The sequence below is a fragment of the Mandrillus leucophaeus genome, unplaced genomic scaffold (assembly GCF_000951045.1).
Source record: "Mandrillus leucophaeus isolate KB7577 unplaced genomic scaffold, Mleu.le_1.0 Scaffold210, whole genome shotgun sequence".
NCBI classification, from domain to species: Eukaryota; Metazoa; Chordata; class Mammalia; order Primates; family Cercopithecidae; genus Mandrillus; species Mandrillus leucophaeus.
The window spans coordinates 2,522,323-2,543,052 of NW_012102144.1; the positions used below are offsets into that span (position 1 = coordinate 2,522,323).

Genomic DNA, 20,730 nt, shown 5'->3' on the forward strand with positions numbered 1-20,730 from the left:
TTTCATTTGGCATAAAACTCCTTGCCTGGACTATTACCTTACTTTGTGAAACATAAATCATAGCTCACCTTATACATGGTGAAATAGGAAACTATGTATAAGCAGTGCAGTGATGCCCTTGACACAGTAACACCCTTGACGTGGGCAATCTGGTGTTTAAAGTGATTTCTATGCACACAGTTTGTGCTAAACATCATGAGGAGTATCAAGACAAATCAAAAGCATAAGAAGTCATTGCTATCCATGAATGTCCTCTGTTGGAACATCCTCTTACATAGGATATTTTGGACAGAACCACATTTAAAGTCACAAATATATGATGGACAGGGGAACCTCATACCACAGCAAGAAACATTCACTTCTTTGTTCCAATGCTTGTCTTCTTAAAGGAAGCCCAATAGCAAACCAATGCATAGCAAATAAGTTTCAATGGAGAAGGACAGGTGTAAGCAGTCAAGGGGTGGGTCAGTAGGTGGGAGGAGTCCCCGTATCATAGACAAGCCAAGGGCACATGGGAAAATACAGTCACGATGGGTAGAAGAGAATGGGAGAAAAACAGTAGAAAGCTGATCAAGATAAACGTTTTACATTATAAGCAACAAACATCTGTGGTTAAATAGAAAAGGGGTAGAGTCGAAGAGTTCAGATCCTTAAGAGTTTGTGTACCTTAGATGAAGTTAAAGTTAGAGATGACATGATAGAGAGAAAGAAAGGGAAGGAGAGAGATATCATGACAGAGAATCTGGTACACAGTAGGTGTCCAAAAGCTGGAGAGCTATTGCTATTGTTAGTAGTCATAGTTTTGCCACAGGCTAGACTTTGCAAAGGCTAAAGCAATCCTTTCAGACAGCCCTTAGTTTACATAGAGGACACCGGCAGAGAAATAGCAATAGAGAGAGAGTTTCCAGTGACCTTTATCTCTTTATCTGATCAGTCCTATGATGCTTGCAAAACTCTCTAGTTCATGAGTTATGACCAGAAGCATTCTACCAGTGTCCAATACAACCTGAGCACAGGTATGCACATTCCAGGAGGCAAACTATTTTTCAGCATCCAGTTCTTTATCCTGGATGCTTGCCGACAAATAGGTCTAGTTTATGTCATCAGCTCTAATTGTCAAAGATCACAGGAAAAGGGGTTGATTTTAGGCAAGCCATACTGGAAACAACTATGCTTAAGAGAAAACTGTAAGTTCAAATAGAACTAATGGTAATTTGTGGCCCCATTTAAAATAATAGACAATGTTAGCAGATGCTAAAATGCCCATTTGAATATAGCTATCGTATAAAGACCAGTATCACCTATGTTTACCACATCAAATTTAAATCGCCTTGTAGATCAAATACACGTAATCCCTCTGTGAAGTCCTTTAAGTCAATGATCAATACCTCTTAGACTGGTTACAATGGTCTCAGTATTGGGAAGAGCCTTGATGAACAAAGTGTTAAGCTGGAGAACAAAACTGACTTATCCTTTCCTCTTTTAGGCAACCTTTGCTTGAAAAGAAAGATGACAGTTGAGCCTAGAAAAGTGAAGAGGAATGGGAGGGGCATTGTTCAGCATTCCAGAGAACCGGCACTACTGGATGAGTTGTATCTCGTTTTGACAGCAGCAGTATAGTAAATGACAAGCCCTGTCAGGTAATGCATCTATCTTCATGGGAAAAGCGGCCATTCCAAAGCAAGAATCTCAGATGTTGTCACATCAGCTAGGATAAGAAGTCATAAAACAGGAAGGCTATCATTGCAGGAGGTACGGTGATATCTAGACTACAATTAGGAGGAGCTGTGAACGGGCACTCCAGCTCCAAGCTCATGGGAGCTCTGACATTCTTCTTGTGTGCCTCGATTACCAGCCACATAATTAGTGAAATCCTTATCAGTCATCTATGACCCTTTTTGGGGCTCAAGACTCTGACCTTCTTTTTATGCTGAAAGTCTTAGGGTCAAAGCAATTCTTCTGTTTTTCTCAAATGCTAAGTAAGGAAGAAAAAAATAAAAGAAGAAAAACAAAGAACATCTTTTTCCATTTCTTCATTTGCTCATTTGTTCAACAAATACTTATCCTATAGTCCAGGCACTAACCTAGGAGTGGCCTGGTCACTCAGTTAGATATGCTGCCTGACTCCTGAAAGTTGGAATCTAATTAGAACAGGCAGGCACACAGCAGGCACTACAATCAGGCACAAAAAAGGCATGAAGGAAGTCACAGAGTGCAGCTTGGGGAGTGGGGAGGAGGGCAACAGGCCCAATCTGCAGAAGCAATGGAGGACTTTGTGGAGGAAGTGGCATCTGGCTAAAACTTAAAAAGAAGACTGTGAACTGGTCAGATAGAGAGGCGGCGGAATAGAAAAAATAATATGTACCCATTTATAAGAAGACACAAAGTGTGTTTGGAAGACGAAGTTTGTAGGGTTGAAGCGCAGATTGGGAGGGGTTGGGAATGTGAACAAAACTAGGGGGGGAGAAAGACAGAAATATTAGCTAGATGGTTCTCAGGAATGAGAGAAGTAGGCATGTTTACAAGCATTGCAAACCCATTTATTATGGTTTTCTATAGGTACACAAAGAAAAGATCTAATGAAAAATAAGATAACCTAGCTATGCTAAGAAAATCATGTAATGATTTTTCTGAATCTAAATCATTAATTAAAATTATATTGTACATACCAGTGAATTACTTGAACAACAGAGAGAATATACTTATTTTTAAGGTATTATGCCTGCCATTGCTCCCAACCCCAAGACAGAAAATATCATTATTTTCAACAACTAGAGCTCTAAATTCAGCCATCAGAAATATTTTTTCCTTTTACTCTCAATAGTCTGTATATTACTCTAATCAGGCTATTACTAATAACACCCAACTTGGGAGTTACAGAGAACTGGTTTAACCCTGACCATGCTACTTGCTGTGTGACCTTAAGCAAACTGGTAACCTCTCTGAACCTGTTTCCTTTAATAAAACTCACCTTATAGGATTGCTATGTGCATCTGATAAGACAATGGTTGAGTCAGTACTACTATTTCCATTTTACTGAAGAGTCAACGAGATTCAGAGAGATTATGTGACTTGTACCAGGCCACACAGCCAGCAGAGCAGCCCTCAGACTTCACAGCAGGCCCCTGAATTCATTCTGCAACTGCATCTCTTTTCTGTTGGGGTTTTTCTAGGGGTATTTTCAATGGCAAATATAATTAAATTTCAACTAACATACCCTTTCTTCTTACTGTAGAAATAATAAAAGTTCTTGAATAAAGGGAAAATAAAAGGGGAGTCGAGAATAATAATAACCGTAACAAAAATAGCACTGGATGAACACTTTAAATGGGTAAATTGTATGGTATGTGAATTATATCTCAACAATACCATTACAAATTTTGAAAAGTAAAATAGCAGCAGATGAGAAATGAGTAATACGGCATTTCAAATGGTACAATTTTGAGAAAGTTCAATTTTGTTGCTTCATCTTTTGGCCAGTAAAACAGGGGTGCTATTATCTGCATTTCCTCTGCCAGAGAATTAAGATAAACTGAGCCCTAAGTGGTAAAGTGTGCTATGATGCACATACAGCTCCAATACATTACGGCAACACTAAAAATAACCTGAGAGTGAAGGAGCTTTATTTCTTCATTGCCAATGACCCAAGAGCCTCCTAAAATGTACAAGGAAAGAAGTCTACCCCCACCACAAGCACCTGTTCATGAGGTCATCTCTTCTCAAAATACTGAAGTCACTGAAATGTCAGTGGCAGGAAGTTCTGGAACGTACAGATTACACGAGCCCATTTCCCTGCAGCACAGTTACATCATCATCAAGAGAATCCATTCCCCAAATCCACGGCTTCCTAATCCATTAGCACAACGGGCTGGTGGAGAGCTTGGCTTTCCCAGTCATATGGGCCAGAGAATCAAAATAAACACAAATGTGGCCAGAGGAACACAAGTCGAAAGAATCCCAAGTCAGCCCCAGTTTACTCATGTTCAAAGGCACACACGCTCCACCAGACTCCAAAACAGAGCTCTTCTGAATTTCCTTCCCATTTTATGAAGGAAGTGTAAAATGAATTGTTACCTGTTTTCTCTTTTAGTAGGAACACCATTTCTGCTTTCCAAATTCCTGATTTACTGGTTTCACAGCCATAAAACATCAATGCCAAGGGCTTTATACAAGCAAAAACAAACATGATTTTTCCACTGTTTTTAAAAGACAGGTCGTTTTTGCCCCAATTCCTACATAGTGGTAAGCTTAAAATCAAGCCATTTAGCTCACAGTCAGGTCCAATAAATCAGTGGAAAAAATAAACGGGAGAGCATGCCAAAATGTAACCATGGTAACACCACAGATGCATCAAGAAATGGTGCGCTCATTTGCTTCATCCCCATTTCTTAAATTGGAATCTAAGTAGGGGAAAAATTACACAGAGAACAATCATGATTCTGCAATTACTGATTTCTGCAAAATTGTATTCAACCTGCTGTGCTATAACTTCAGAGGCAGCTACAGGGCAGCTATGAAAACAGCCCCAGATGACATAAGAGTTAAAAAGACCAGATCTGCCACTTACTGACCCTCCCTGTGACTTTGTTTCTTCATCTGTAATATGGGTGTCAAAGACTCCCAACTTCAAAGGGTTACTACAGGAGGAATGCCTGACAGTGCAGAAGAGGCAGGGCAATGATGAACTCAGGCGACTCGAAGCCCTGATCACCTTTGGCTTTCATTTTATTGGCTTCCTCATTGCCTCAGTTTCTTGATTTACAAAAATAGAATGATAATCCCTGCCCCATCTATGTGATTAGCATTAGGAATTAATTATTATTAAGCCAAAATATAATACATTATTATGAGGGTATTACCAGGATTACAGTTTACAACTTCAAAGCTAAAAGACTAAAAGAACTGAGGACCACAAGTTCACATTAACACATCATCACACTCCTCTCCCTCAAATGCAGCTTAGCCACTCCATGGACAGAGACAATCTTGGGGCCCTGTCCCAAGTTACTTGTAGCAAACTTCTTTTCCTCTCAGAGCTTCTGTTTTATTTATGAGTAAAATAGAGAGCCGGGGGCTATTCTAGAATCTGATCTATGGAGGTTATCATCTAGAACTACAGTCTAAGTCTTTTCAAATCTACAGAATGCCTTAGATTAGTTCTGCTTGTTCTTTCACAGCAGTATCAGAAAACATTAGCACTCTAGCATATCATTTGCAAGGCTTTTTTTTTTTTTTTAAAGCAAACCATTTATAGCAAACAAAACATAGAAATAAACAGGGTACCTTGAACATAAAATTATTCCTCCTTTCTTTTGCTGGTTTAAAAAATGATATTTCTAGAAAAATAAATTCCAAACTTTGAAGGACTGGGTAATAGGAGAAAGAAAAATTCTAAGTAATAAAACCAGAATCATTCTTTCCTCGTATTTTAAAAGAAATTAAACAACCAGGAACACAGTGTGCCACAGCACAGTGAAACTTCACTACAATGGAGCTGTCAATTTGTCCACTCATACACAGACAGACAGACAGACAGACAGGCTGCCTTTCTTCACACAGACACTCTGCTTTCAGCGATCCTGTGTTCTGTGTCTTGTTTTTTTCAGATTTGGTGTAATCTAATGGTTTGGGGGTTTGGGATTTTTTTATCTGTGGAAATCATTTCTTCAAACAAAATTATATAAAATCCTGACTTATGAATCTGATGAAGTTGACCAAAAGGAGAACCCTGGGAAGGAAGAAAGAGCCCACTGGGGTATTCCCTTCACTGGGGGTCTCCACAAAGGTCAGTCTGAAGGCCGCTGGCCCGGTCTACTCCATTAATAACAGCAATGGTTAACATTTATGGAGGCTTACAGCACACCATTATCTTACAAAACGCCTTCTGTGCCTGATCTCATTGACTCCTCATAGCAGTTCCATGAAGCTGGTATTACTGACATGTCCTTTCCACTAATGTGAAAAGTGGGCCTTACAAAGGGTAGATAATTTGCCCCACATTACAGAGAAATGACTGAAACCCAGGCACGCTATGACACTGTATTATTCAATTATGATTTACTTGAGTCAAGGAGTCACTCAGTAGGCAAGCCACCAGGTGTTCCACAATCGGTTGTTGAGATCTCCTTTCTCCTCTGGACCTTTCACACACACACACACGCCCAGCAGTGAGATGCTAAAGTCTGGCTACTTACAAGGCACAGCATGGCGGTAAAGGTTATCCCTTATGGTCTGCTGGAGCTCATGATCAGGAGACCCCTTCTGGAACCGCTGATTGAGAAAATGTCGCAGGTCCTTGTTCAGCCTTCCTCCTGTAGGAAATACATAAAATAGACATACCACATCAACAACAGGGCCTCCTAGAAAAGGAGTAGCCAAGAACTGAGTGCGAGAAAGCCACAGGATGCAATTCTAGCCTGCCACCCCTAGTCATTAGGAGGATGTACTTTAGATTTTCCTCTGCTAGGGTAAAGTCAAGAAGGAATGTCATAAAGATAAAACAGCACTGGCAATGCATTAATTTGGAGCTCCTATCTCACATCATACTAGAAGGCCAAAATATCAAAGTGTTTAACATAGGCTATTACATTTAAATATGTGCCATCGACACTTGTAGACCCTATTACTAGAAGCGTAAATTACTGAAACCTTAAAGAAGACAATCCAGCAATAACTATCAAATTATAAAATGTTCTTTGACCAGGGATTTGATTGGTAGGAATTTACTCTACAGGTATACTTGTAATCTCCTCAAATTTCCATGAGCATTTACTATAGTTTTTTAACTTTTTTTAATTTTTATTTTTTGAAATGGAGTCTCACTCTGTCACCTAGGCTAGAGTGCAGTGGCACGACCTCAGCTCACTGATTCAAGTGAGCTGCTTCCCAGATTCAAGCGATTCTCCTGCCTCGGCCTCCTGAGTAGCTGGGGTTACAGGCATCCACCACCACACCCAGCTAATTTTTGTATTATTAGTAGAGACAGGGCTTCACCATGTAGAACAGGCTGGTCTCAAACTCCCGGCCTCAAGTGATCTGCCTGCCTCAGCCTCCCAAAGTGTTGGGATGACAGGTGTGAGTCACTGCACCTGGCCCTAATATAGCTTTTTTTAATGACAGTAAATAAATAAAAACAAAAACCTGGTAACAACCAAAAGGGAGCAATTAAAGCACAATTCATCCATATAACAACTACTTTGCATAAGCTAGATTTTCATGGGTTGATATTGGGAGAAAATGTGTGGGACTATGCATAATGTCTGATTCCTTTTCTGTAAAAATGAATTTGGAAAAGGAGAGACTGGGTATTAATAGGAGGAATCAGAAGAAAGTTTTAAAAGCAATTTCATTTAGGACAAAGGACTTGAGCTGGGGATAAATACGTAGACTTCACTCTTCATCACACAGACAGACAGACAGACAGACACAGACATAGACACAGACATCTCCCTACCCTGTGTTGCTTTTCAAACACTAAATGTATGTTGCTTTGTTGTTGTTGTTGTTGTTGTTGTTGTTAAAGTATAGTTATCTAAGTGAGTCTGTGTTTATTTCTTTGCAATTGTCTACACTTAACAGAACAAAAGAAAAGCTAAAAATATGATATTATCACAAAAATGTGTCATCGAAAAGAGACACATTTTAAAAAATCATAATCACAAATTACAGTCTACAGGATCAACAGAAGTCTTGTAGATCAACCTAACTAGCATTCACTCTTAATGGAGAAAGATGCTTCAATGACAGCTAAAACTAACTAGGCTGAGACTCTCTTTCCATTTTTAGACAAGATATAAATTAGGGAAGAGCATTTTTAGCCTTAGAGAAACAATGCAGCAACCCATGAGTCACGTGAGCTATAAAACTCATGTCTTCAAACGATAACTTCCCTATGGTCAAAAAGAGTAAATCATGAGGATGACAGTGATGGTTAAGATGATGGTATTTCCTACCTAGGGCAGGAAACTACTGATCTTTACTTTAACATCACGTTCAATATAAGATTCTGGCTACACCTGCTCATTTTGAAATAGATAATAAAACCCAGTTTGAGCTATTTTATTTGGTATTATATCTACTGTTTCAAGTGCTCAAAAGGAAAATACATATATTCAAACCAATCTTAAGTCATTCAATCATTCATCAAGTATTTACTGAACGAAGACACCCACATGCCATGCCACATGAACCCACCCCCCAAAAAAAATCAGCACAAGGTTTGAACAGACAGTTCACAATGGAATATATGTGACTATTAAGCATATAAAAAGATGTTAGACATCCTTAGTCACTAGAGGAAAAATAATAAAATCATAATGAGATCCCATTAAATAACTACTTGAATAACAAAAATTAAAAAGACTGAAAATATCAAGTGTTGGCAAGGTTGCAGAGAAACAGGAACTCAAATATATTGTTTAGCAGGCATACAAAATGGTTCATCCTCTTAGGGAAACAATTTGTCAATATCTTAGAAAGTCATACCTTCAATAGCCAAGTGACCCAACAATTCCACCCTTACTTACATAAGAGAAATGAAAACAAGTCCATTAAAAAAATCTTGCAGATGAATCTTCACAGCAACTTTACTTACAAATAGCCAAAAATTGGAAACAATCCAAATGTCCATCGGAAGGTGAATGAATAAGCAAACTGTGGTATAATCAAGCACTGGGGTGCTATACAGCAATTAAAAGAAACTACTAATGCATGCATTAATACTGATGAATCTCAAACACAGAATGTTAAGCAAAAGAAGTCAGATACAAAAGATAAAATATTGCATGATTTCATTCATATACAAAGTTTGGGGATGCACTAAAAAATTTGGAACGGACTAATTTATAGTGAGAGAAAACAGTTTTGTTGTTACAGAGAGCTGAAGGTAAGTAAAAACTAACTGCAAAGGGCATAAGGGAATAAGATCTATGGATCTATGGGTCTTTCCCATTGGCGAAAACAGGGTGAAGGACTTCTGTATGATTTCTATACATGCAGGATTCTATACATGGGGCCTCTATATTATTTTTTGTAATATCCTGTGAATATATAATATTTTCAACACCAGTTTTTTAAAATGGGGAGCACAAGGGAAGATTCTGGAGGAGATGCCAATATAATATTTTCTTTTTTTGAGATGGAGCCTCATTTTGTTGCCCAGGCTCGTGTGCAGTGGCACAATCTCAGCTCACCGCAACCTCTGCATCCCAGGCTCAAGCGATTTTCATGCCTCAGCCTTCCGAGTAGCAGGGATTACAGGCATCTTCCACCATGCGTGGCGAGTTTTCATATTTATAGTAGAGATGGGGTTTTACCATGTTGGCCAGGCTGGTCTTGAACTCCATCTTCAAGTGATCTGCCCACCTCGGCGTCCCAAAGTGCTGGGATTACAGGTGTGAGCCACCACTCCTGGCCCCAATATAATATTCTTGATCGAGATTAGTAACATGGGTTTATATATTTGTCAAAATTCACAGAACTATATACACAAACAAGTATGTTTTATTATATGTAAGCTATACCAATAAAATCGATTTCAAAAGTTTAAAATACATATAAAGATTGGATGATTGGATGAGTTCTAGGTGTGAGTCAGTGTTCAGGTTGCATAGTTCTCTCTTTAGAGAGTTGAAGCAAAGGAAAAAGAAAGTAAATCTAGGTAGTTAAGCCAGACATGCCTACTTCTGAATCCTGGTTCAACTGTTTATCAGCTGGTGAGTCTGAGCACAGGGTTTAATCTCTGAACCTTGCTTTCCTCAACTGTAAAAATAGAACACTGATGTAATATTAGCTCTGTCACAAGATTGTTGTGAGGATTAAATGGGATGATACATTCAGACAGTGCCTGGCAAAAAGAAAGCACTCAGTGAAAGATGGAAATTATAATTGTTATGTTGTTGAATGGATGATTGTTGAGGTGAGGGGCCAAAGAAAGAAAATCAGTCCAAACATGAACTCTTACTCTTTAAAAAAAAAAAAAAATCCATGCAAACAAAATTTATTCTATTGGCTTAGAAATAGCTAGAAACAAAATAAAGACTTATGGAGATTTGGATGAAAGGATATTTCTAATGTTTTTAGAAGTGAATAAAAATCTACTTGTGCTAAAATAGTGTGGACCTATGTAACTCATTAACAAACATTTAGTGTGTGCTTAATATATTCCAGGCATTGTGCTGGAGCTGAAGTTCAGGAAATGAAATCAACTAGTAAGTCACTGATATGTGATATCGCGACCTGCTAACTCTAGCTTGAGGTATAAGGCGCCCTAGAAATTGAGTTAAAAAATAATGTTTACCAGCAAAATTCCCATTGCCTGCAATGTAGGGTTTTAAATTTCTCTTAGGTGACAAGAGTTCTTGACATTAAAAAGACACTAATAGTTATCATTTGAGCCATGGCAAAGATGTCTATGATATCCAAAATGCTTAAATCAAAAGCAACATTCCAAAGGAGTTTTCAGGTACAATACCTTTTTATCACATATATAACAAAGATTTGTACATCCTTATGGATCATATGTGGTAAGTATCAAGATAAACCAGGAGTATATAGATTGGAAAGCATTCTATTTTTTTTATTTTTCTGGAGACAGAGTCTCACCCTATCACCCAGGCTGGAGTGCATTGGTGTTATCATGGCTCACAGTAGCCTTGACTTTTCAGGCTCAAGCAATCCTCCAGCCTCAGCTTCCCAAGTAGCTGGGACTACAGGCATGCACCATTATGTCCAGCTATTTTTAAAATTTTTGTAGATACAGGTTCTTGCTATGTTGCCCAGGCTGGTCTTGAACTCCTGGGCTCAAGCAATCCTCCTGTCTCAGCCTCCCAAAGTGCTGGGATTACAAGTGTGAGCCACCGTGCCCCACCTAGAAGGCATTCTTAAGTATAAGCTCTTGGTTTACACCTAAGCTTATACTCAAACTAACCAAGGTAGCTAGGGTTTATGGTCAACAAACTAAAACTCCCCTCTACTGCAGATGTGCAAAAGGACAGGGTTTACTATGCTGCCAGTTAACATTCACTTTGAGTTCCATCACATTTGGACATGAAAAGCCTCAACCTTCACATTTTATTAAAAGTACTGTACATTTTGGCATCTAATATCAAATTAATTGCCAGTTATTCAAGGGACATATCTATAAATCGTCTACTAATTTCAAGGGCAGTGAGCCAATAAAATAAGTTGGAAGACAGTTTGTCATAGCATCTTCACTTTCTCTGAAATTCAAGATTTGTTTTGTAAATAGAAAAGAGAATATAGGTCAGAAATACAGTCATACACCATATAGCAAAGTTCCAGTCAAAGCCATATGTACCATGGGTCCAAAATTACAACACTGTATTTTTTCTGTACCTTCTCTCTGTTTGTATATGTTTAGATTCACAAATACTTACCACTGTGTTACAAATGCCTACAGTATTCAGGAAAGTAACATGCTGTGCAGATTGTAGCTTAGGAGCAATGGGCTATACTATATAGCATAGGTGTGTGTAGTAGGCTATACCAACTGGGTTTATGTAAGTGCACTCTGTGATGTGTGCACGACTAAATCACCTAAGACCACATTTCTCAGAACGTATTCCAGTCATTATGCAACATATGACTATATGTAGAGCTTTTTCCAAGAAAGGGGTTCAGAGCTTAATGTAAGACAATTTTATATCTTAACTGGGGAAAATGGGGCTTAGATGCTCTCTTGATCTGCCATTATTTTATATTTCTGTATCTTATCTCTATACATCTGGATTCTGTGTCTTTTACATTTACAGCAATATAACTCTGCTTTTTTTCACCCATATGAGTTTACAGAATGTTAATCACGTTTGATGGATGTAATTTTTGTTATTTTAAATGTTGTATAATATTTAATATTAAAATAAACCGAAATATATTTATCCTTCATAGGAAATTAAGCTATTTCCAATATAAACAATGCTGCTATAAAAGTCTCTGTAATGCCTCCCTCCCCCAACTTTTTTTTTAGCAAATGTGTGGGGTTTTTCTCTTTAGATTATCTAAACCTAAAAGTGGACATAGATATCTTCGATTTATTTTAATATTTTTGAATTCATCCCCAAAATGGTGGTACCAATTTGCCTTTCCATAAATAGTTTTGGCAGTCCTGTTTTCCCACACTTAGGCCAACATTTGCTATTGTCACTATCTTTCAGGTCCCCAAAACCACTCCTGACCGGATGATTCACTAAGAAGATTCAGAGGACTCGTTATATAGTTGTACTCATGGCTATGGTTTATTCTAGCAAAAAGATACAAAGTGAAATCAGCAAAGGAAAAAGCCTCACAGAACAAAGTCCAGAGAAAATCGGTGTTAAGTTTCTAAGTGTCCTCTCCAAATGGCATCACATAGGACACATGTACATCCCCCAAAGAAACCATGTGAAAAGCTGCCCACGAGAGAAGCTCCTTAGATACCCAGGGCCCAGGGCTTTTACTGGGAGTTGGTCATGTAAGCAGCCTTTGCCTGGCACAAAATAAATCTCCAGACTCTCGGAAAAAAAAGTATAAATGATAGCATTTGGGCATACAGTCTAGACATAGTGAGTCACTCTTATCGGTTATTAGAATAGAAGAAATTCTCCGAAATGCAAGTTCCCAGATGCCAGCCAAGGGCCACCTTAGCATTCCATCCAGCTGCCACTAACTCTTTTCTGCACATTCCAACTTTATAAATGTTTCCTAATCTACTAAATATAAAATGATATGTTGGTGTTATATTAATTTATAATTACTGATTACAACTGAGACTGAACATTCTATTGTAGTTTTCAAATTGTCTTTTATGTTTTCCTTTCTGTGACTTGCCTGTTCACATTTCTTGTACGTTTTCCTATTAGGTTATCTAGTTATTCTTGATAAAGAGATATTCTTACATATTCTGGATAGGGTTCCTTTAGAACTTACTTATGGTATAAATTTTGCCTGTCATTATTTAAACATAAAATGATCCCCTAATATAACTGAGACGTGTCGCTTCTCCAAATTTTTCTCTCACCTGCTAGAGAGTTTTTGGCCAACTCTTATCAGAAGCATCTTTTCAAGGTGATGGATGATGAGGGGACCCTGCTTGGACTGATCTCTACCTCCTAGGATAGAGATCTGAAAAGGAATGTTGCTCAGTAGAAAGAATCTTTGTCGTCAAGAAACCAGGTTTCCTGAGGGAACACTTTGCAGTCTTCTTAATGTACCCATCTGTGACCGAGAGGGCAGAATACAATTCCCTGTCTGTATTACATGAGCTCCACAGCTACATCTACATCCAGAAGGTCGAAGAATGGTATTTCATTACAATTAGAATTGACACTGAAATACATTTCAAATTGTCAATGCTGAGGAGAACTTGCATAAGGATTCTGAACTGATCGCACTTTCAGGTGATTCTGCTTTAGCACACAATTTCTTCAAAAAATGATTATAGTTGTAGGAAAAGTCCATTTATTAGGGCAACAACAAATGGTTTATACTGCAGTGGAGCTATTACAGCAAAAAAAAATCCATCAGTTCAGCACTTCAGTTTTATAAAGAATAGGATTTTTTAAACACAAAATTACAAATTGAAAAACAAATTAACTTGTTTTATAGTCACTCGAACTCACAACCCAAAATTCAATTAAGTGACCTTGTCTGAAAAGGATGTTTGCTACTTGTTTTTTCTAATACATTTTCTACAATTTTTTCTTATTGTAAAAGCAATATAAATCACTGGAGAGTTACCCTTTAATGGGTGTGGAGTTTCAGTTGTGGATGCTGAAAAAGTTTTAGAAATGGAAGTTGGTGACGGATGCACAACAATGTAAATGTACTTAACGCTACAGAATCACACACTTAAAAAAGGAAAAAACGGTCAACTTTATGTTGTATATATTTAACCACAATAAAAAAGCAATATGAATTAATCACAAGATTTTAAAAATACACAAAAGTACAACAAAGAAAGTTAAAATAATCTGTGACTTCATTTACAGCACAATTAATATTTTGGTATGGTCTCCCCTGTATGCCTACGTACCTATAAACATACATGCGCATTTATAATACACTTACACATTTGGGGAGTTTCATTCACTAATTCAACATGTATTTATTAAGTGCCTAGAGCTAAACACCCTGTGACCCCTGAGAATGCAACAAGGACAACACAGAGCCCCTGAGCAGCAGGGTACATGCCTGCTTTAGGAAGGATGAAGAGAGATGACCTCCAGGCAGAGGCCATTGTTAAGGTGAGAACTAAAGAAGGATGAGAGGCTAGCTAGGTCTGCAAAGTGTTGGGGAAAGAATATTCCAGGCAGAGTGAACGGCATGTGCAAAAGTTTTGGAAGTAGGCAAGAGGTTGGTATGCTAGAGAAACAGCATGAAGCTCCAACAGAGGGTGTCTCAGGTTGAGGTTAAAAAGAGAAGCACTAGTGGATAATGAAAAATGTGATATCTATACACCAGGGAATACTACTCAGCCATAAAAAGGAACAAAATAATGTCTTTTGCAGCAACTTAGATGAAGCTGGAGGCCATTATTCTAAGTGAAGCAATGGAAAGCCAAATACCGTATGTTCTCACTTATAAGCAGGAGCTAAGCTATGAGGACAAAAAGACATACAGAGTGATATAATGGACTTTGGGGATGTAGGAAGGGAGATCGAGAGGGGGGTGAGGGATAAAAGACTACACACTGGGTGCCATGTGCACTGCTCGGTGACAGATGCACTAAAATCTCAGAATTCACCACTAAAGAACTCATCCATATAACCAAAAGCCACCTGTATCCCAAATACTATTGAAATTTTTGAAAAGAGAGAGAGAGAAGCAGTGGCCAGACAATTGTGTGCCTCGCAGGCCATGATAAAGAGCTTGCATTTTATTCTACATGTGTAAGAATGCACTGACAGGATTTGAGTCATGGAGGTAGAGGACATGATCTAAATATCGAGGTTTCTTTTGCAGTTGTGTAGTGTGTATGCCCACACAGGGTCATGTGTAGAGGCGAGAGTCAGAAGAAGCCAGTAGAGCTGATCACACAATCCTAAAGTGGCCTGGACTAAGGGAGTGTCTGGGAAGAAGGGCAGGAAGGGGCAGAGAAGAGATGTAATTTAAACCTGGAACTGATACGGTTTGGCGACATGATGGAGGAAGACACCACATGCAGTGGAGTCAAAAAGGAAACCAATGTTTGTGCTTAACTAGTAATGAACAGCTTTAAGTGGAATACAGAGATCTATTAGGTATCTATTAAGTATAGGATGTGTGGGATCATGCCACATATGTGGATTTATATCTACATTTTCTAACAAATAATTCATAAGCATTTGCAATATTAGTGCTCAAAAATATACTTTTAAGGGCTATGTAGTATTTTATCTCATCAATTCATCACAACGTATTTAACCTATTATCAATTAGTAGGCATAAAAATTGTTTCTACTTTGATTATCCTCCTTGCACAAAATCGATCTGCGTACTTCTGATTATTTTCTTGAGATCTTTGAAGTGGAGATATTGGAACAAAAAGCACAAAAATGTTTAAGGTCCTTGATACAAATTCCCTCCAGAAACATCGTTATTAGCTTTCCTTTATCCAGTTTTATCTTAAATGGCTCCAAAATACGTACATAAACTCACGGCAATATTATGAGTTTCATGTTAATAGACATTTGCGGCTGGATGCGGTGGCTCATGCCTGTAACCCCAGCACTCTGGGAGGCTGAGGTGGGTGGATCACAGAAGGTCACATGAGGTCAGCAGTTTAAGACCAGCCTGGCCACCATGGTGAAACCCCACCTCTACCAAAAATACAAAAATATTAGACAGGCTTGGTGGCAGGCTCCTCTAATCCCAGCTACTTGGGAGACTAAGGCAGGAGAATCGCTTGAACCCGGGAGGCAGAGGTTGCAGTGAGCCAAGATTATGCCATAATGCTGTAATAAAAATCTTTAAACGTAAAATTTGCTGAAAGTTCCTAGAAGTGGAATTACTAGATCGATGAGTATATTATTTTAAAGGTTCTTGATAAATACTCACAAAATGCTTTATATAAAGGTTATGGCAGTTTCTACCAAATCTGGAAGACATTCAACATAACTCACCTGACAATTACAGTGTCAAAATGAGAATAATTTTTCACATTTTACTTACGGTTTTTAAAAATTTTTCTACCAATAATTTGAACAGATGTCAACAATGTATTAAAGAGACTACACAATGGTAAAACTGTTCCCTTCATTTTGAGAAACTACTTGTTCCAGTAAGAAAATTAATTTGGAGAATGGCTTAGTGAGAAATAATGAATGACTGTCATGATCATATTTATTCAACTAAAAAAACAAAAACTCTCACATCTAAAAAAATACACAAATAAAGAACATTCAGCGGGCCTGTCTTTATACAATTACTTCCAACCTCCCTTCTCTAAACATTCAATTGGTCTAGGTCAGGGGTCAGCAAAATATTTCCATAAAAAGCTAAGATAACAACTATTTTCCAGCCTTCATAGTGCATATGAACTCTATCCAGCTGCTCAATTCTGCTTCTGTAGTGTGAAAGCAGCCAGTGACAACATGTACATGAAGTTGTTTTTCAATGAAAGTTTATTTACAGAAAGAGGCAGTAGATTTGCCCCTTGGGCCACAGTTTGCTAAATCCTGGTCTAGATGTTGGTTCTGCCTCTCCAGGTAAGGAATTCTCCTTAAGTAATTGTTGCGGTAGAGTTCAAGCAATACTTGGTGTGGAGGTGAGGGTGTTCATTGTCTCCCAGGTTAGTCTAAGCCAGTGGTTCTCTAAGTATGGTCCCGTGAGACTGGCAGCAGTAGCAATACCCAGAAACTTACATGAAATAAAAATGACTGGTCTCTACCCCAGGACTTGATAGAATTAGAAATTCTAGGGGTGGAGGGTCAGCAATCTGTGTTTTAACAAGCCTTCCAGATGATTCTAATATCTGCTAAGATTTGTAGACCAATGGTCTGAGCCACACCAAAAGCCCCCTAATGGAATATGGGGAGCTAGGCTTTATTTCTCACAGCAGGTCCTCATCTCTCGCTAATCTCAAGTGCTGCCACCCCACTATGGGGCTGCCAATAATAGGCACACACCACACATGATTACAGACAGTGGGTACCTCATCACACATGCAGAGATGGAAGCTATTCCCCGAGTGGTACCAAAGACTATTGTTCTTTTAGTCATGTTTCTATAAAAGTTAAAAAATATAAATAAAAAAGAAACGTGTGGTGAGTGTGATGTGAGAGAGAGGCTGCGAGACAGATTTATGTATGCTGATGAAGCTCAAGAAGCTACTATTTACATTTAACTCCCCGCATGAGCAAGCATGAAACATTTTGCTAGCACTTCAGGAAATTCGCTTTATTATCATTTTCTGCCTGCCTTCCCTGTTCTTTTCTCTTGGTGAATCTTTTTTATTATAAATTTCATCCCACAGTGAGAAAAAATTTGAATTAAGCATGGAAAGAAAAGCAAGCTTAGGTTTAAATTCCATCATCTTGATTTTTTCATTATTTACAGCCTTTGGTGGTTCTTGTATTTATTCCAGTTAAACTAAGATAGTGAAATAACATCTGTTCAGAAAAAAATAAACAAAGGATTTATATACAAAAAGCAGAAAGACAATGTTCCCCTATTGGTAAAGTAATATAGCTGATGTGAGCTTATGGCATGCCCTCATAAACAGCTGCATGGCCTCACCAAAAGCTGAAATCGAGTGTCTCTACATTCAGAATGCTGAGTGGACTCTAAAGACACAGGTGTCTGTGCCCTTCAAGAATACTCCAAATTCTTGAAAAGATACTCTATTAGAATTCTAACTGGACCAATTGGACTCGAGATGACAGTGAACATTTATTAAGCACTTTCAATGAGCCAGATAGCAGTACTAAGCAATAACTGTATAATCCTTACTCCCACCCACTGACATTGCTAGTCTCATTTTACAGAAGCATAAACTGAGGCTCAGAAGCTGCCCCATGACCCAGGTAGCAACCTATGGAGGAGATGCAACTCAAATCCGGGGAAGTATGACTGTCTGTGTTCTTGACCAGAGAGGCCTAGGAAAGGTTCACAATCAGAATGATGATAAAGACAAACCAGGAAGCACCAGCATAGAAAATAAAAGCAAAAAACCAACACATATTCTTTCTATATTTAAGTTCTTGAACTTGCAAAGGTTTTTAAGACAATTTCTGCTTCTGGAAAGTCTCCCAAAAGCATAGTTGGTGTTGTGGAAATTTGTTGATATGATCAATGTCCCCACAGAGTGTGTTTCTTTCAGTAGTATATGGTTAAGAGAGCTGAACTTCAAGCGAGGCTTGATTAGTTCAGATCCAGGCCCCAAATTCACCAGCTTGCCTGGGGCATGTTGCTGAACTTCTCTGAGCCTCAGTTCCCTAATCGATCAGGTAGGGATAATAATAGTATCTGCTCAAAAGGGCTGTGCAGCTTCATGAGATCATGCACTAATCCAATATCTAGTATAATACATAGTAAGTGTGCAGTAAATTGTTACTTTTACCAAGGCTCATAACAATGCAGTATGTAAGCTTGACTAGATCTGGAATTAAGAAAAATAAAAACAACAAAGATATTTATGGCTCAGCTAAGGGAATGTTGACTATGAACTCAAAGTTTGATGATGTTACTGAATGAATGTTGATAAGTGACAACTGCATTATGGCTTGTAGGAAAATGTCATCATTTTGTGGTAATTTTTGCTTATTTGGGGATGAGGTATCATGATATCTACACCCTAAACTCAGGTAACTTAGCAAAGTGGAACAGGTGTAAATATGGACAGATGGGACTGGTGTAGCAAGAGATGTTAACAGCTGGTGAATCCTGGTGATGGGAGTATATATTTTGTTGTTTTTTCAACACAAGTGTGGGTTTGGAAACTTTCAAAATAAAAAAGTAAGATAAAATATATATACATTTTTGAGACAGGCTGGAGTATAAAGGTGTGGTCTCGGCTCTCTACAACCTCCATCTCCCAGGTCCAGGAGATTCTCCCACCTCAGCCTCCCAAGTAGCTGGGACTACAGGCGTGTGCCACCACACCCAGCTAATTTTTGTATTTTTAGTAGAGATGGGGTTTCATGATGTTGGCTGGGGTGGTCTCAAATTCCTAACCTCATGATCCTCCCGCCTCGGCCTCCCAAAGTGCTGGGATTACAGGTGTGAGCCACTGTACCCAGCCAATAATTATTTTAAAAAGCAGTTACAGTCATAAGGACACTGTAAAACATCTATGTGAATCCAATATAAAAACCAAAGACTGACTTTCCTTCTAAACTGCCACATCATAAAGTTGTCCAAATGGCCCTCTCAATGCCTACCATATGAAGAAACCAAGAGAGTGACATCTGAATGGCACAGGCTTCCAGAGAACACTCAGCCAAGGCATATAAGCAGGTTAGTTTCCATGAACCAGCACCCACGGGTAAAGCCTTGTACTCTAGGGCTTTAGGAATCTGCTAACAGGTAAGCGTGTTTTAAATGTTTTTATGCAAATATAACTGAGATCCCATTGGTATTCCACAGCCTCGACCATTCATAGTAATTAACACAAATGTTCTCCTACCTTCCCAGCCTTACCCCAATTTATAAACAGACAGGAATAGATAATCTGGATTGCAAACCGTATTATACTATGATCTTACGTCATTCATGCAACAGTTGGCTGGGGCCAGAGTTCTAGGCACTCTGACCTACATTGGGAAATCTCATTCAGACTGTTACAGTATAGTACGTCACTTCAATTTCTACTGGACTGTGAGAGCAGACACCACCGTGATACACACATCATTTGATGGGTCTGAGAAAAGTGACACAATTTCCCATCAACAGAGCATCTTTGAGTCTATTCTTTGCACAGCACCTTTCTTTAAATAGTATCAAAATCAGAAACAAAAGAGAGAGTCACAAGTAATCGCCATGGTCCTGGGGCAGAGGGACGGATTGGGGTAAGGGAGGAGAGGGGACACCTATTTTATGTAAATGTGGTTGTGTACAAGTTCTAGACTTATTTCATATGTTGCCAACCCACTAAGTTAAATATTCTTAAATCATTAAGACTCATCTCTCTGATTGACCACATCTCTCATTTTTCAAGAGTGTTGTGTATAGTGCGCTTGTTTAAAATATATTTAGGGGGGAGAGTTCTAGGCTGATCATCAGATATTTCTAATCTCCATAATTCCATAAACGATTATAATTTTCACACTCCACTATTTTCATTCCGTCTCACTGTAGTCTTCCAGCTGCTATTCAAAAGTGATTATAAATAATGGGGCTATAAAAGCCATTCAGTAATTAGGACACTCACTGGCCATATGCCAACCTCGACAATGGAAGGTGATTTATGTAAGACAACCCTATCACATCTGCCATCCTGGTTTCCCCTCTGACAGGCTCACTGGTCACATATTAACATTGCCCTTAATGATCATTTTTTTCTTGACTAGAGAGCAAACTGGCAACCCAAAGTGCTACAGCTTTTTTTTTTTTTAACTATGTTTATAAGGGAAAACATACACACACACACACACACACACACACACACACACACACAAAATAAGCTATTTTCTATCTTGTCATTTAACATATCCAGAGAAAGGAGAGAAGGCACAGAATGAAGTAAACTGGATCAGGTCAAGATCCTATTTGCCATCAAATAGGAAAGACCTCAACTAATTCCAAGCACAAAAACAA

The 20,730-nt window shown here is 38.5% G+C and overlaps 1 protein-coding gene across 1 annotated transcript in view; it reads right to left on the reverse strand.

Moving 5' to 3' along the window:
• The window catches only part of MAGI1 (membrane associated guanylate kinase, WW and PDZ domain containing 1), a 741,784-nt gene that overhangs the window by 261,957 nt on the left and 459,097 nt on the right, over positions 1 to 20,730 (reverse strand). The window contains exon 2 of the mRNA XM_011980350.1: positions 6,195 to 6,311. The gene's annotated coding sequence lies outside the window, so the exon portion shown is untranslated. The remainder of the gene's footprint in view (positions 1 to 6,194; positions 6,312 to 20,730) is intronic.